The 15167-nt window shown below is 39.2% G+C and overlaps 1 long non-coding RNA gene across 1 annotated transcript; it reads left to right on the top strand.

The window, feature by feature from the left end:
* Nucleotides 1-1562: 1562 nt before the first annotated feature.
* On the top strand, nt 1563-3805 carry LOC121968332. Its single transcript, XR_006108068.1, has 4 exons — nt 1563-1590; nt 1677-1817; nt 1920-2038; nt 3751-3805. It is a non-coding gene; the product is annotated as an uncharacterized LOC121968332 (long non-coding RNA).
* The last annotated feature ends 11362 nt before the right edge of the window (nt 3806-15167 follow it).

The raw sequence follows: 15167 nt of genomic DNA, 5'->3' as shown, positions 1-15167 counted from the left end.
ATGTGTTTACTCTAGGAGGTGGAGCCATTGCATGGAGGAGTGTTAAGCAAAAATGCGTATCGGACTCAACCATGGAAGATGAGTATGTGGCAGCCTCTGAGGCAGACAAAGAAACTGTATGGCTCAGGAACTTTCTAATAAACTTAGATGTGATTCCTGGTTTGCCCAAAATCATCACAATTTATTGTGATAATAACGGTGCAGTTGCAAACTCGAAGGAACCACGAGCCCATAAGGCAAGTAAACATATAGAGCGCAAGTACCACCTAATACGAGACATTGTCAAGCGAGGAGAAGTTGTCGTCGCCAAGATTGCATCAGCGGATAACCTGGCAGATCCTTTCACTAAGGCCCTTCCGGCAAAAGCTTTTGATCGACATGTGGAGGGGATGGGAATCAGATGCATGGCAACAGATATGGCAGCTTAGTCTTTTAGTATAAGTGGGAGATTGTTGGAATGTATACTAAAAGCCTAGCTTTGGTAAACATTTATTTTTGAAATAAAAGAATCACATTGGTCAATATCTGCATTTATTTGTTAAATGTAATTGTTCAATTAATTTATATAGTAGATAACATGGAGTATGGTGTCACACTCAAAAGATCATATTGTCGGTTCTCTATAAATTATAAATAGTTGCTCACGACTAAGATGGAAAGGAACAAACCATCAGAATAGTCGTAGTGTAATTAAGTATTAGTTTATCTTGATTAATAAATTGCACTGGTACACTCTAAGTGTATTGAGTAGGACCATTTTAGGTAAGTTCTTTTTGTACTGACTTAATAAAAGAACTAGACCTTAGTTATTATGAAAGTGTGTTCTCTTAATCCTAATATAATAACAAGCACATATATTTAATGTTTATTTCTTTGACTTATCAAAGGGTGAGGTTTAGCTCGATAAATTAATATGCCCGATAAGTTGGGAAATGATATTACTTATAGTGTGTATTGTTGATTATAGAAGGAATCTATGTCCTAGTTATCTAGGTTGAGAATGTCCCCAAGAGAAGCTCATAAGGATTGCCATGTTAAACCCTGCAGGTGGACTTAGTCTGACATGACTGTGAGATCTCGGAAAAATTTAATTAATAGGGTTATTTGGAAAATAGCCTTATAGAATTTTTCCGGAATTTTTAGAAATTTTCTAGGAATTTTTCGGAGCTCATATGACGGGTTTTGAGGGGATTAATTTCGGGTACGGATTAAGCCTATTTGGGATACCCATTTAAGAGAGGAAATGCTTTTATTATATAATCCCTTTTCTTTATTTCCTTCTTCCCCCAAAAGTGCCGACCCGACCCTCTCTTAGCCGATCTCCCCGATTTCCTTCTCCCCTCTCTTCTTCCCGATCGCTCTCTGTTCCTCGCAAACAACTCGACGCCGACGGGGCTTGCAATCGTCTTCACCGCTTGAGGAGGAGGTCGCCGGAACCTTGCTAGAGGTCGAACAAGGAGGCGGATCCTCTTGATCTCCTGTTCTCAGGTCTTCCCCGAGCCTTTCCTTCCCCGATCCTTCCTCTCAGTTTTGCCGATCCTTTCTTCCCCGATTCGATCACCGGCTTGAAGATGCCCTAGGGTTTCGAAGGTAAGCTATTAAACCTAGCTGTGGATTTTAGAGCTTCGGTTTTCTTCTCTGTTTACCGATCCTCATCTTCTTGGCGGTGGAATTAGGTCACGGATTTGGAGAGGTTGGAATCAGGGAGGTGTTGTTGGATTAGGGGAAGGAATCAGATCAGACTCGTGCTAGGTTTTCCCTTGATCGGATCAGTGGACCTCCACCTCCTTGCTGTTGATTGAGGTCTCGAATTGAAGGTGAGTTCTAGTTGGAATTATGTGTTGCTTGATCAGAGATCACCATTTTATGTTGATATGTGATCTTTGCTTGATTCCTTCTTGATCCGGGTGATCCAGCAGGTTAGGTACTGTGGGGTTTTGGTTGGTGGTCAGTAATTGCATCCGGGCAGAAAGGTAGATTCTAGCAGCTCATTTGGCAGGACCTCTTTCCGGCAGCCCTCTTGTTGACTGAGCTTGAGGTATTGTGTATTGATTGATACATGTTCTAGAGGAATTAGGTTTCGTGTGATTGATTAGTTGAATGTAGGTTTTTTTCTTTGTTTTAGATAATTGATCTTAGTTGTAGATCATGGTATGATTTGAATACTAGATGGTTAGTGTATCATTAGTTGATACATGTTGTATTTAGTTGCTAAATTGTAATTAGATTTATTTGCCTAGATTAATCTAATGGAATGATTAGGGTTAAGGTAATTAACCCTAGTCAACCGTGAATTATTAATCTAATTGGTAATTAGGGATTAGATAACTAACCCTAATTGATCGTTGGATTTTATTTAGGTAGATTGATATGATTAGGGTTTTGCCCTAATTTAGTTTAGGGATTTTATTTAGCTATTCATGTGATTTAGCTAAATAAAATATATATGTTTGTTTGACACAGGATTCTGATTCGAGACAGGCGTCTCGACGTTGACTTCGGATTTGGGATTGTACCTTCTATTTGAGGCGGGTACCCTTTGACTTATCTTTTGATACTGTCTTATGATATGTATAGTTTATATATAGTTACTAGTGATAGGTGGTAGATTTATTTCTTCCCTGGTCTTAGCTAGTTGATACCTATCACATGCTTCACCTGTTAGTTGCTTTACTTCAGGATTGGATATTTACCTCTTGCCATGCATATATATGTTCATAGAGATGCATATCTATAGTGCTCTACTCTACTGGATTAGTTGCTTTACATGTGCGATACATGCTCTTGGATTCATGATACTTACATCATTGTTATATGTGATGTCTTTGGGTTTATGCTGTTTATATCATGGTTATATATATGCGTTTACCTTTTGGGCACACACATATATGGAGGAGGCTATGTTCAGGTATGACATACTGTAGCATCATGCACCATCCTGCATGATTGCATGCTGGGCGATTGACGACTCCATTATTGTTGAGCTCGTCGGCCGGCTACATGGGCCTGCACACAACGTGACCACTGCATGGGTAGTGGCACAACACCTAGGGTGTGTATGGCAGGTTGCTCAGTGGTGCTCCGCTTGGCCGCTCATGGGTAGTGTGATTGCAGCGTGGTAGCACGACGGGATCCCTCCCCGTCATTGCGTCTGGGAGTTGAGAGCGTTGCGCTCCCTCACTATGTTTGAGGTAGGAGGATAGGTGTACTCCGACAGCATCCCGTCCACTCGGTCACTCATCAGGGGTAGTGACGACAGAGTGCACGGTGTCACAGCCCTACCTACTCGGTCTCGCCATCGCGTGTGAGACGGCTGACTAGCGTCAGGGGTGACCATGTCATATCGCATCATATGCACAGATTGCATTTATTGTGATTGTTGCATATTGGATGATGCACTTGGGTGACTGCATATGATTGACATGCATACAGGATACATGTGTATTTGTTCTGACTATCTTTATCTGTGTATGTCCACAGTCATTCGCCCAAGCCTCGCAGGTGAGTACAGTTTATTTCAGTTATGCATTTCTTATTATTCTTGCTGTAAACTGTATTACATGCTTCTGGTTACTCATTACAGTTTATTCAGCTTTGCATACCTGTTATATTGTTAGGAGACTGTACTGTAGGTCCTATGGTTTAGGAGACTGTACCTTAGGATATTACTGGTAGTTATATGTTGCTGTACATATCTATTGGATTACCTGCTGAGTTCTTTGAACTCACCCCGTTGTTACTATTTTTCAGGTTGAGGCCGTCAGGAGAGATTCCAGTCGCTAGCCCCATTATCGCGAGGATTTTCTTTGTCGGATTATATTTTGCTTTTGCATCTTATATACTTGTATTGTTGGTTTGTATTGTGGACTTTACATTGAACATTCGGGTTTGCTACTTTTGTTTTCTGCTGCGGTTGTATTTTCATTACTTCGTGGATTTGTTTTCTTCGTTGTAGTGGAGTAGGCTGTGTACATATATCTTTGAGGTTCTATATCGTCTTTCCTTATTAAACTGCGTGGGTTGATCATATATTGTATCTGTGTGGAATGTGGATATAAACTGCGTGGTTTGTTTCTTAATTGTATTGTATTATTCCGGCCGTGTGTGGCCGAGGTATAGAGATATATGTATACTGAGCTTCATATTGTCCGCCGTACAGGGGAGATGCTGCCGAAATTTCTTCGGACAGGGACTACCTGGGGCGTGACAATGACAATGAAGTTGAGTGGTACTACTCTTGGAGCTAGATATTAATTAAGTGAGTTGTCAGTAACTTATTTAATTAGAGGACATTTGTTATCTTAAACACAGGGAGACTAACACACTCATGATAAGAAGGAGCCCATAATGTAATTTGAGATTGGTGTGGTAGTGCAATAATAACTCTCTAGTGGAATGAGTTATTATCGATGAACTTGAGTTGTGTGTTCGGGGCGAGCACGAGATACTCAAGCTCATCGGAAGGACAAATCTAATTTCTCCTCTAGGTCCCTGTCGTAGCCTCATTATAGCCTCAAGTCCATCCAAATGTAAGGCTCTTCTTGGTGTCCAAGAAGTGGGCTCATCCAATGCTTGGTGACCAAGCAAGGGCCGGCCACATCCTCTTCTATAGGGGCCAGGCCTTTGCTTGGTGACCAAGCATGAAGGGGTCGGCCACAATAATCAAACAAGGATGGTTGCTTTTGAATTTTTAAAATCTTCTCTTTGTAGAAAACTATAAGTTTTAAAAGAGAGATTTTAATTTTAAAAACATTCCTTATTTGAATTTGGCCACATGTTTTAATAGAGAGTTTTAAAGGTTTTAAAACTTTCCTTTTTTAACCATCCTCATGGTTTAGAAAAAAAAATAAAGATAAGTTTTAAAGTTAAAATTTTCTATCATCATGTTAAAAAAGAAAACTTTATAAGAGAAGTTTTAAATTTTAAAACAAGGTTTTAATTTTTAGAACTTTCCTTTTTTAACTCATACTTTAGAAAAGAGAGCTTGTAAAATTTTATAAGAGCTTTTCTTCTTGTAAAATTTTATAAAAATTTTATTTCCTTCCTCTTATAGGGGCCAGCCGCCCTTGCTTGGTGCCCAAGCAAGGTGGCCAGCCATATTAAAAATAATAAAATCATCAAATTTATTTTTGTTGATTGATTCAATCAAGAGAAAGAAAAGGAAAATAAAAAGGGAAAAGGAAAAACTAGAGTATGATTTTATTTTTTGTAAAAAGTTTTTCCTTATTTGCCTTGGGCAAGTAATATAAAAGAAGGGGTGAGGGGGCTTCATGAGACACAACTCTTATTCTTTTGCTTGGAGGCACTCTTGGTGTGGCCATCCCTCTCCCTTCTCTTTTCCCTTTTGCTCTCTTCTCCTTGGTGGTGGTGGTGGCCGGATTTTAGAAGAAGAGGAAGAAGCTTTTGGGTGGTGTTCATCTTGGAGGATCGTCGCCCACACGACATCCAAGGCGAGGCGAGGAATGCGGCATAAGATCTCGAGGTTATTAGCTTACAAAGAGAAGGTATAACTAATAATTTTCTTCCGCATCATACTAGTTATTTTCTTTCTAAGAATTCTAAATACAAGAGGCAATTAGATCTAGTATTTCGAATTTATTTTTCGAGTTTGTGTTTTCTTCTTTTTCAAATTTGTGATTCGATTGTTCTTTTTAAACCTAGAGTTATTTAAGGAAATTAAATATTAGCTTTCCTTAAAAGGTTTTGCCTAGGCGGTGGTGGTTGCTCCTATATCCAAGAAAGCCATGTGCCTCGCCATGCAGTCCTGGAAGCTAATTTTGGAAATTAATATTTAATGAAATTAATAACTTAGGTATATTTGAATAAATAGTGTTAAGTTCCGCTTGCAATTCAAATCTAAACCATTAAGAACAGATAAGTTAAATTTGGAATCAATGATGTTAAGTTCCATCTGTGATTCCTAATTTAACTTCTAAAGAACGCAATAGGTTATTTAAGGAAAGGTTCGACACTTGTACAAAAAATTTTGTACAGTGGAACCGGTACATTTTCTTAGAAGTACCAAACTATAAGTTAATGATATACCTTTATTTAAGTAGTATACATATTAGGTAGGAATGTGATATATACACATCTTAATAGTACAAAGATGATAATTTGATGCATTAAGGTACCCTATTTTAGCATTGTTGAGGACTAGCATTTGATTGAGGGTATTCTGAGACTAGACTATTGTGAGTGACAAGATAGAAAAAGTACAAGTAGAAGCTGCCAACGTCTAGGATAGTGCTTAGTAAGCTGGTACAGTAGAAAGCAACACTATGTTGCCTTATCAACTACTGAAGCAGAGTGCATAGTGTAGGATCATAAATGTGCTAGAGGTGTGAATAGCACGTGTTGGTTATCGTTCATTTCAGAAAGCAAACAGAATACGCAGTGGAAATAAAGAAAGAACCAAAAGCGATCACTAACACAACTTCTTTTACTTGGTTCAGAGCATGTGGCGACTCCTACTCCAGGGCCCACACGTGAAAGTGCTTTCAATGGGTAATCACTATAAGTTCGAAAAGCTTTACAAAGAAACAATACCAGTATAAAGCCTTACAAATGTGAGATACAACTTGTTACCAACGACTTGATGAAATCTATCTTCTGACTTGATCGTCATTGGAGTAGCGTTTAGATGTTACCGTAGTATGTGTAGTTGTTCGTTCTTGATCTTAGAGAATTGTTGTCAAAGCCCCTGATTGAGTCCTCCTTTTATAGCTGAGCTTGATCTGATCCAAAACCCCTAATCTCGGGATCAAGTTTGATCTGTCGTTGATCGGTTGACCGATCCTACCTGAATCGGTCTGCCTTCCGATTCTTCTGCTCGGATATACTTTCTTCATTAAGTCGACCAATCCTGACGTTCGGTCGATCGATCCCTAAAACATCTGGTCCGATCAACTAGCTCGACCACGTCACCGCTTATCCATGGTTCAATCGACCTATCCCGAGGTTCAATCAATCGATCCCACGGTTAAACCCGATCCACTCACTGGAACTCTACTATGTTTGCTTGGAGGTTCGGTCACCGATCCCCAGGTTCGGTCGACCGATCTAGACTAAACATCAACCTGCAGAATCATTAGTCTTCCTGTAAAATAGAGTTAGTACATAGTAGATAATATATAAATCATTTAACTTGACAATCTTCGGACTGTCCGGTTCTAACTTCGGATTTTCTCCGAAAACCTTAGGTCGAACCGATGCCTACTGTTCCCTCACATGAGAACGCATCCTCACCTACTCCTCTCAGGAGAGATTATCTGTTGTCAGATCTATCTTCCAGACCAACATGACTTTCCGCCTAGGGTTACCACCCCCTAGGGACCTAGGGTTACTGCCCCCTAGGGTTTTCCATCACCTAGGGTTACCACCCCCTAGGACCTAAGGTTACCACCCCTTAGGGTTTTCCATCACCTAGGGTTACCACCCCCTAGGACCTAAGGTTATCGCCCCTTAGGGTTTTCCATCACCTAGGGTTACCACCTCGTAGGACCTAAGGTTACCGCCCCTAGGCTTTCTATTAGAGTGTATACTAAAAGTCTAGCTTTTGTATAAACATTTATTTAGAAATAAGAATCACATTGGTCAAGTATTTACATTTATATATACTAAGTGTAGTCATTCAATTAATTTATATTGTAGATAACACGGTGTCTGGTGTCACACACAGAAGATCATGTTATCAGTTCTTTATAAATTATAAACAGTTGCTCACGACTAAGATGGAAAGGAACAACCCGTCAGTAAAGTCGTAGTGTGATTAGAGATTAGTTTATCTTGACTAATAAATTACACTAGTACACTCTAAATGTATTGAGTAGTATCATTTTAGGTAAGTTCTTTTCATAATCACTTGATAAAAGAACTAAACCTTAGTTATTATGGAAGTGTGTACTCTTAATCCTTATATAATAACAAACACATATATTTAGTATTTATTTTTTTGACTTATCAATGGATGAGATTTAGCTCGATAAATCAATAAGCCCGATAAGTTGGGAAATGATATTACTTATAGTGTGTGTTGTTGATTATAGAAGAAAACTGTATCCTAGTAATCTAGGTTGAGAATGACCCCAAGAGGAGCTCATAAGGATTGTCATGTTAAACATTGCAGGTGGATTTAGTCTGACATGATGATGAGGTTGAGTGGTACTACTCTTGAACTAAGATATTAATTAAGTGAGTTGTCAGTAACTCATTTAATTAGTGAACATTTGACATCTTAAACACAGGGAGACTAACACACTCATAATAAGAAGGAACCCAAAATGTAATTTGGGATTGGTGCGGTAGTTCAATAATAATTTTTTAGTGGTATGAATTATTATTGATGAAATTAAGTTGTGTGTTCGAGGTGAACACGGGAAGCTTAATTTCATCGGGAGACCAAAACCAATTCCTCCTCTCGGTCCCTATCGTAGCCTCTTGTATATAGAGAATTATACCCATCTATACCCACCTTCTTACCCACTCTTTGGTGGCCGACCAAGCTAGCTTGGAACCCAAGCTAGGGCCGGCCAAGACCCAAAGATTGAGCCAAGATTAGTGGTCGGCCCTAGCTTGGAGTCCAAGCTAGGTGTGGCCGACCACATATAATATAAAAGGGATTTTATTTAAATTTTTTCTTATGTGGATAACATGATTTTTTAAAAGAGAGTTTAAAATTTAAATCTTTCCTTTTATAGCTTTCTACAAAAGATTAAGAAAAGATTTGAAATCTTTTCTTATTTGTAGATTGAAAGGTGGATTTTAATTTTAAGAAAACTTTCCTTTTTTAACCATGTTCATGATTTAAAAGAGTTTTAAAATTAAATATTTCTTTTATAAGTTTCTACAAAAGATTAAGAAAAGATTTGATATCTTTCCTTATTTGTATATTGAAAGGAGATTTTAATTTTTAGAGATAACTTTCCTTTTTGGAAATCATCCACATGTTTAAAAGAAAGATTTTAATTTATAAAATTTTCTTTTATAACTCACCATGAAGGGAAATATTATTAGAGAAATTTTATTTTTAAAATTTCCGTAAACAAATAAGGGAGTTTTAATTTTGTTTAAAACTTACCTAGTTTTGGAAGCTCTTAAGGTGGCCTGTAACTTTAATAAGAGAAAATAAAATTGATTTTTATCAATTAATTTTTTCTTTTTCATGGCAACGAAAATAAGGAAGTTTTATTAAACTTTCCTTATTTACCAAGGCCATGGATTATAAAAGAGGGGGTAGAGGTGCCTTCATGTGGGCTAACTCTATTCTATTTTTCCCTCCCTCTTTTCCTTGGTGGCCGGCCCTAGGGCCTCTTCTCCTTCTCTTCTCTTCCTCCTTTGTGGCAGGTGGCATCAACATAAGAGAAGTCCATGGTGGCCAGTTCTAGCTAGGAGAAGAAGGAGAGAAAGGAGGCTTTGTTTCTAGCATCCCTTGGAGCTTGGTGGTGGTGGCCGAACCTCACATCTCTTGGAGTTTTTGTGGTGGCCGAAACCTGCTTGGAGAAGAAGGGCTTGGGTGGTTATCATCTCGGAAGATCATTGCCCACACAACCTCCGAGATTATAAGAGGAATACGGTAGAAGATCAAGAGGTTATTTGCTTACAAAGAAAGGTATAACTAGTAATTGTTTTCCGCATCATACTAGTTTTCTTTGTATAGTTATTTTTGGAAATACCAAACATAAGAGGCATATGATTCTAGAGTTTCGAATTTGTTTCGAATTTGTGTTTTTGTTTTTGTTTTTCAAATTTGTGATTCGATTGTTCTTTTTGGTTAAACCTAATGTTATTTTAGGAAATTAAATATTGAATTTCTATTAAAGGTTTTGTCAACGCAGTGGTGGATGATCTCATACCTAAGAAGGCCTAGTGCCTCGCCATGTTTGACCTCGGAGCTGATTTTAGAAATAAATATTTAATTAACTTTGTAACATTGGTTGGACTTGGATCAATAGTGTTAAGTTTCGCTTGCGATCTAAGTCTAAACCATTAAAAACAGATAAGTTAAATTTGGAATCAATAATGTTAAGTTCCGTTTGCGATTCCTAATTTAACTTCTAAAGAACACAATAGGTTGTTTAGGAAAGGTTCGACACTTGTACAAAATTTTTATACAGTGGAACCGGTACGATCTTCCTAGGACCAACCAACAATTTCCACCTACCTAACCGTAGCTACGACTTTTGCTTAAGACAACTTAGGACTTTTCCTGCAAACTCAATCAACCTTGTTAGATCACAAGACAACCTGTAAAATATGGCAATTTAATAATAGGGGTTATTTGACGAATAACCTTAACGAAATTTTTAGGAATTTTTAGAAATTTTTTTGATTTAATCGGAGCTCAAATGACAGGGTTAAGAGGGATGGATCGGTTAAGTTAGATAAAGCTTGTTTGAATCTCCTGATTAAGTTAGGAGTTGATTGATTAAATTAACCTAAAGTTGGTTAATTAAAGCTTAGGTATAAAATATCTAACCTAGGTTTTCTTTTTCCCAATCACGTCATTTTCTTCTTTTCTCCTCCCCGAGCCTCACCTTGCGACACCACTTCCCCCCTTCGCCGAGCTCTCCCTCCCCCTCCGCTCTCCCTCTCACGAGCACCCCCGGACGCCGTCAGCGTCTCCCCCACGCCGACACTTACTGGTGCCGCCCTCTTCTTTTCTTCTGCCCAACGCCAACTCTACGCCCGATCCTTCCGCCGCTGTCGCCTCCCACCGCCGAGCAACACCGCTACCGGGGCATCTCTCTAAAACTATCTCCACCCTGAGCTCGCGAGACCGCCAACCCCTCTCCGGCCCATATCCACGCAAAGGAAAATCGTGATCGTAATGCTTCTAGCTGTCGTCGTTCACTCTGTTCACCGAAGCCACTACCCTGGTCAACACCATCCCCAACGAAGGCTAGGGCATTGCTGGGTCGTTGTGCCCTAATTCCTCTTGTCTTTTCTGTTCGCGCTGTCAGCGCCATCGCCGACCCCTTATTGTTGTGAGCCGCTGCTTGGGCAATGAACATCCACCGTAAGAAGTTGTGGGGTAATGAAATCTTGCTTCTTATTAAACTTACACCAATGATTTGGCTAATTGGGAGAATTCAGATTCTAATGCATTGATTACTTGTACATTTGTGAAATTAATGGATTAAATTTGGTAATAGATCAGTTGAGGATAGTCTAACTACAAATTTATGTAGGATATAGATTTAGTAGTTGAGAGGTAAACTATACCCATCGATTGGGGAAATTAATTAGTGTAATACCATTGAACTCGGGTGAGTTTTGAGAGATGACTCATGAATAAACCTAGTCTAATTAGGTTATAGAATGGATAGGGTTAATGATCATTTCAATAAGGGTGTATACCAATTGGATTTGGGTTTTAAGTTAGCTAATTGATGCATGATGAAATTAGCTAAATACAATACGTGATTGCAGGACTTGGATTCGGGACAAGCGTCTCGACGTGAGATTTTTAGACACTATTTATGTATTAAGGCGGGTACTTCTTACCTTGATTCTGTAGTTCTTTAAACTTAGTGCATGAACTATTTTGGATAAGGACTATTTTATCTTGACTCCACTCTTATTTTTCCTGCGTCTGATACTTCCATATAATCTTTGAGATATTCGTTTCCATATATATACAATCTCTTGTTGTTGTCCATGATAAGTAGTAGATATTAGATACCATGTTTATATGCTTTGATTGTTGTTTATTTATGTACTATATTAAGCATGCTGGCTTCATGGAGCATACTTAATTTTTACTTATATTGGTATGATGACTGTTGTTTGTTTATGTACTGTATTGAGCATGTTGGCTTCATGTAGCATACCTAATTTCTGCTTATATTTATATGATGACTGTTGTATTTGGCACATCATATCATGACATGCATGTCAACGACCAATTCTACCTTGCAGTCGAGAGAGTCGTTGACCATGGCCGCATCCTTGGCCACTCGAGAGAGTGGTAGCTGGAGTTGATGCCGCTTGTCCTGTCATGCTTTCACTCTGTCACTCATAGGTAGTGATAGCTAGAGTTGTGAGCAGTAGGGACCCCCGTCACAGATGTAGCTAGTTAGCTACTATGTAACTGTCTACTCGGTCACTCGAGAGAGTGGTAGCTGGAGTGGTGTACAGTCTGTCACTGACCCGACCTCTCGACCATACAGGGGTCATGGTGCAGAGGGGTAGGCGGGAGTGACCATCCATGCATACACTCTTGGCTCACTTTCTATTTGTATATTACGTTCATTCACTATCTTATCTTTACCCGCTGAGTTCCAATACTCACCACCTCGCAATTTAGTTTTCTTTCGCTAGGTAACAGGTCGATGAGTCATGGATGCTTGGAGAGTCTCGGCTGCCAGTCCCACATCACGCTCGGGGATAGTTTTCTTTTGGTTTTATTACTATTTGGGGGGTATGTTGATTTTGCGTATTTTGCTTTTCAATAAGTCGATGTGGATTTTGAAGTCTAGTATGGTGGATTTGTAATACCCACTAAGCTTGTAAGATAAATATATGAATGTGGGATTTTGCCTTAGAAAAATAATAGGAAGTGAGTTGAAGCAAAAAGAAATAAAATGAAATAAAAAGAAGTGAAGGTCAATGATTGAACCTTGAACCTCTTATATTATAATTCATAGAATTAAATAGTAGAATCCAATTGGGATAGAGAGAAGATATTGATAGCAAAGGAGGGAAACTCATGATAAAGGTAAGAGTAAAAGCTAGCCAAAAGAAAACAAGAAAGGAGCAAGAGAAAGGCAACTTGCCTTCCTCCCTTTCTCTCCTTCTTCCTCTTTGGTTTTGCCGAAATGTTTAAAGAGGAATTAAGGGGATTCAATCCCCCTTATTTCACCATGAATGATGAGGATAAATAAACAAATAAAAATAAAAATAAAATAGAAAAAAAGGGCTAAGGGAGAAGGAAAGCAAAAAACTAAGTTTGCTACCTCTTCCCCCTTAACAGAAAAGAGCAAACTATTTTTCTCTCATTTTATCTCATTCATCCTCTCCCTCACCGAGAACACCACAGTCCCCTCTCCTCCATATTCAGCCCCAAAGCCAAATTTTTCCCTAAGAAAGCCTAAGATACAAGGAGGACTTAGCAAAGGAATCAAGGGAAAGGAACTAGAAGAAGAGGCTACTTCTTCTTCTTCATACCTTAGATCCACAAGCGAAAATGGATGTAAGCTTCCCCTCACCTGTGGTACAAGGCTTTTATGTGCTTTTTGGATTTTACGAAGATTTTAAAACCTAGAAACAAGTTTGAGAAAATTCGGCCAAGAAGAGCTTTCAAAATCTAATGGTGTTTAAACTAGTCTTCACTACATGATAGATTTTTCTATGCTATGAAAGGGGGTTCTTCCTCATGTTTTTATACCTATATGATGCTTGATCAGAGGAGTACTGAACCCTATAATTTCGGCCAAAAATATTCTTAAGAGGCTAGGGAAATTTATTGTTTTACCCAACTAGTACAAGGTTCTCCCTATGAAATATTAAGGATCATGTATTAGTTTTTTCTTCCTTAGAAGATATTGAAACTAAAAGAAAACCCACTCATATGATTCGGTCAAGAAAGGGTTTAGGGTTAGGAAGACCTTTAAATTTAAATAACCATGCTCATGTGATAGAATACAAAGATCTTAAAGGATTTGTATGCTTGAATATTGCTAGAATTTCATGAACTCCTTCTTAGGGTTTTTCGGCCATGATGAGATGGATAGCTTAGAAAAGCTTAAACAAAATTTTAATATGCTCAAGACCTCTGTGCTATTTAGATATGAAAGTTGTTTAATGCTCTCATGCTTAATTAGGGTGTAGAAAAATTAGTTGCATGACATATAATATGTATGACCACAAGGGGTCCTAGCTTATTCATGAACCAAATTGTATATATGTTTCTTAGTAACTTTTGCCATGAAACTTACATAGGTTTTTCATGCTTTAGGCCACTTAAAAACCTAGCTAAGGAATGGTAGGTTTCGGCCATGAGAAAAAAATAAAAGAAAAAGAGAAAAAGAAACCTAGAAAGCCTAAGACACAATTCATATGTATACTCATTATGCTTGTCCTTATACATGCTATGAAACTTGTATAAATTATCATGCTTTTAGGCTATTTGAAGCAAGTTTATATTCTGTGAGTTTCAGCCAAGTAGGGTTTAAAAGACCTAGACGCCTTAGAAATGAAACCAAATGTGTTAAAAGTACTTCTTATGAAAATAGAATAATGTGTTGATTGTTTCACATGCTTGTATAATTTTTCCATGACCTAAATGAACCCTTGAATGTTTCGGTCATGAAGGAATAGATGCCCTAGAAACCCTAGGACTTAAATTAAATATGCTCATGTCACTCTACATGAAATATGATAAGTAGAAAGCCAAGGTGCAATTGCTATATGTTGTTTTTGTTGGTGCGGGTAGCACTAACGGTCTAACCCAGGTTTTGATGAATGACAAATAGGTTAAGTTAGTTGTGTTGTTGTCTGACACTTTGATCGAGTGTGCAGGAGAAGTCCAGACAGGTCGACGGGCTGACCAGATGTCTGGCACTAAGTCCAGCTAGGTCGACGGGCTGACCGGATAGCTGGCGAGAAGTCCAAGCGGGTCGACGGGCTGACCGGACGCTTGGCGAGAAGTCCAGCTAGGTCGACGGGCTGACCGGATAGCTGGCGAGAAGTCCAAGCGGGTCGACGGGCTGACCGGACGCTTGGCGAGAAGTCCAAGCGGGTCGACAGGCTGACCGGACGCTTGGCGAGAAGTCCAGCTAGGTCGACGGGCTGACCGGATAGCTGGCGAGAAGTCCAAGGGCTGACCGGACGTCTGGCAGGTGAGTAAAGGTAAGTCACTGGAGGGGAGTGACTGCGAGGACGCGTTCCCGGGAAGGGAACATTAGGCGTCGATCCGGCTTAGATCCATTTCGGATATCTAAGTCGAGATCGTGACTAGATTCCGGTCTCGGAAAGACGGAATCTAAGTCATACTCTTGATGCTAATTTTTATTACTTAGCGTATCTATAAAAATGTGCTAACAAACTGTGCTGCAGGGTTTATTTGCCTCGGACTAACACTGTTTTGCAGGTAGGGAACAGTGAGGGTCCGGGCGCCCGGAATGGCTCCGGGCGCCCGGAGGCAAATTTTATCCCCAGGACGACGT

The sequence above is a fragment of the Zingiber officinale genome, chromosome 3B (genome assembly GCF_018446385.1).
Source record: "Zingiber officinale cultivar Zhangliang chromosome 3B, Zo_v1.1, whole genome shotgun sequence".
In the NCBI taxonomy this organism is placed as follows: domain Eukaryota; kingdom Viridiplantae; phylum Streptophyta; class Magnoliopsida; order Zingiberales; family Zingiberaceae; genus Zingiber; species Zingiber officinale.
The sequence above is the reverse complement of the archived record's forward strand: the minus strand, read 5'-3'. Positions and strand labels throughout refer to the sequence as shown.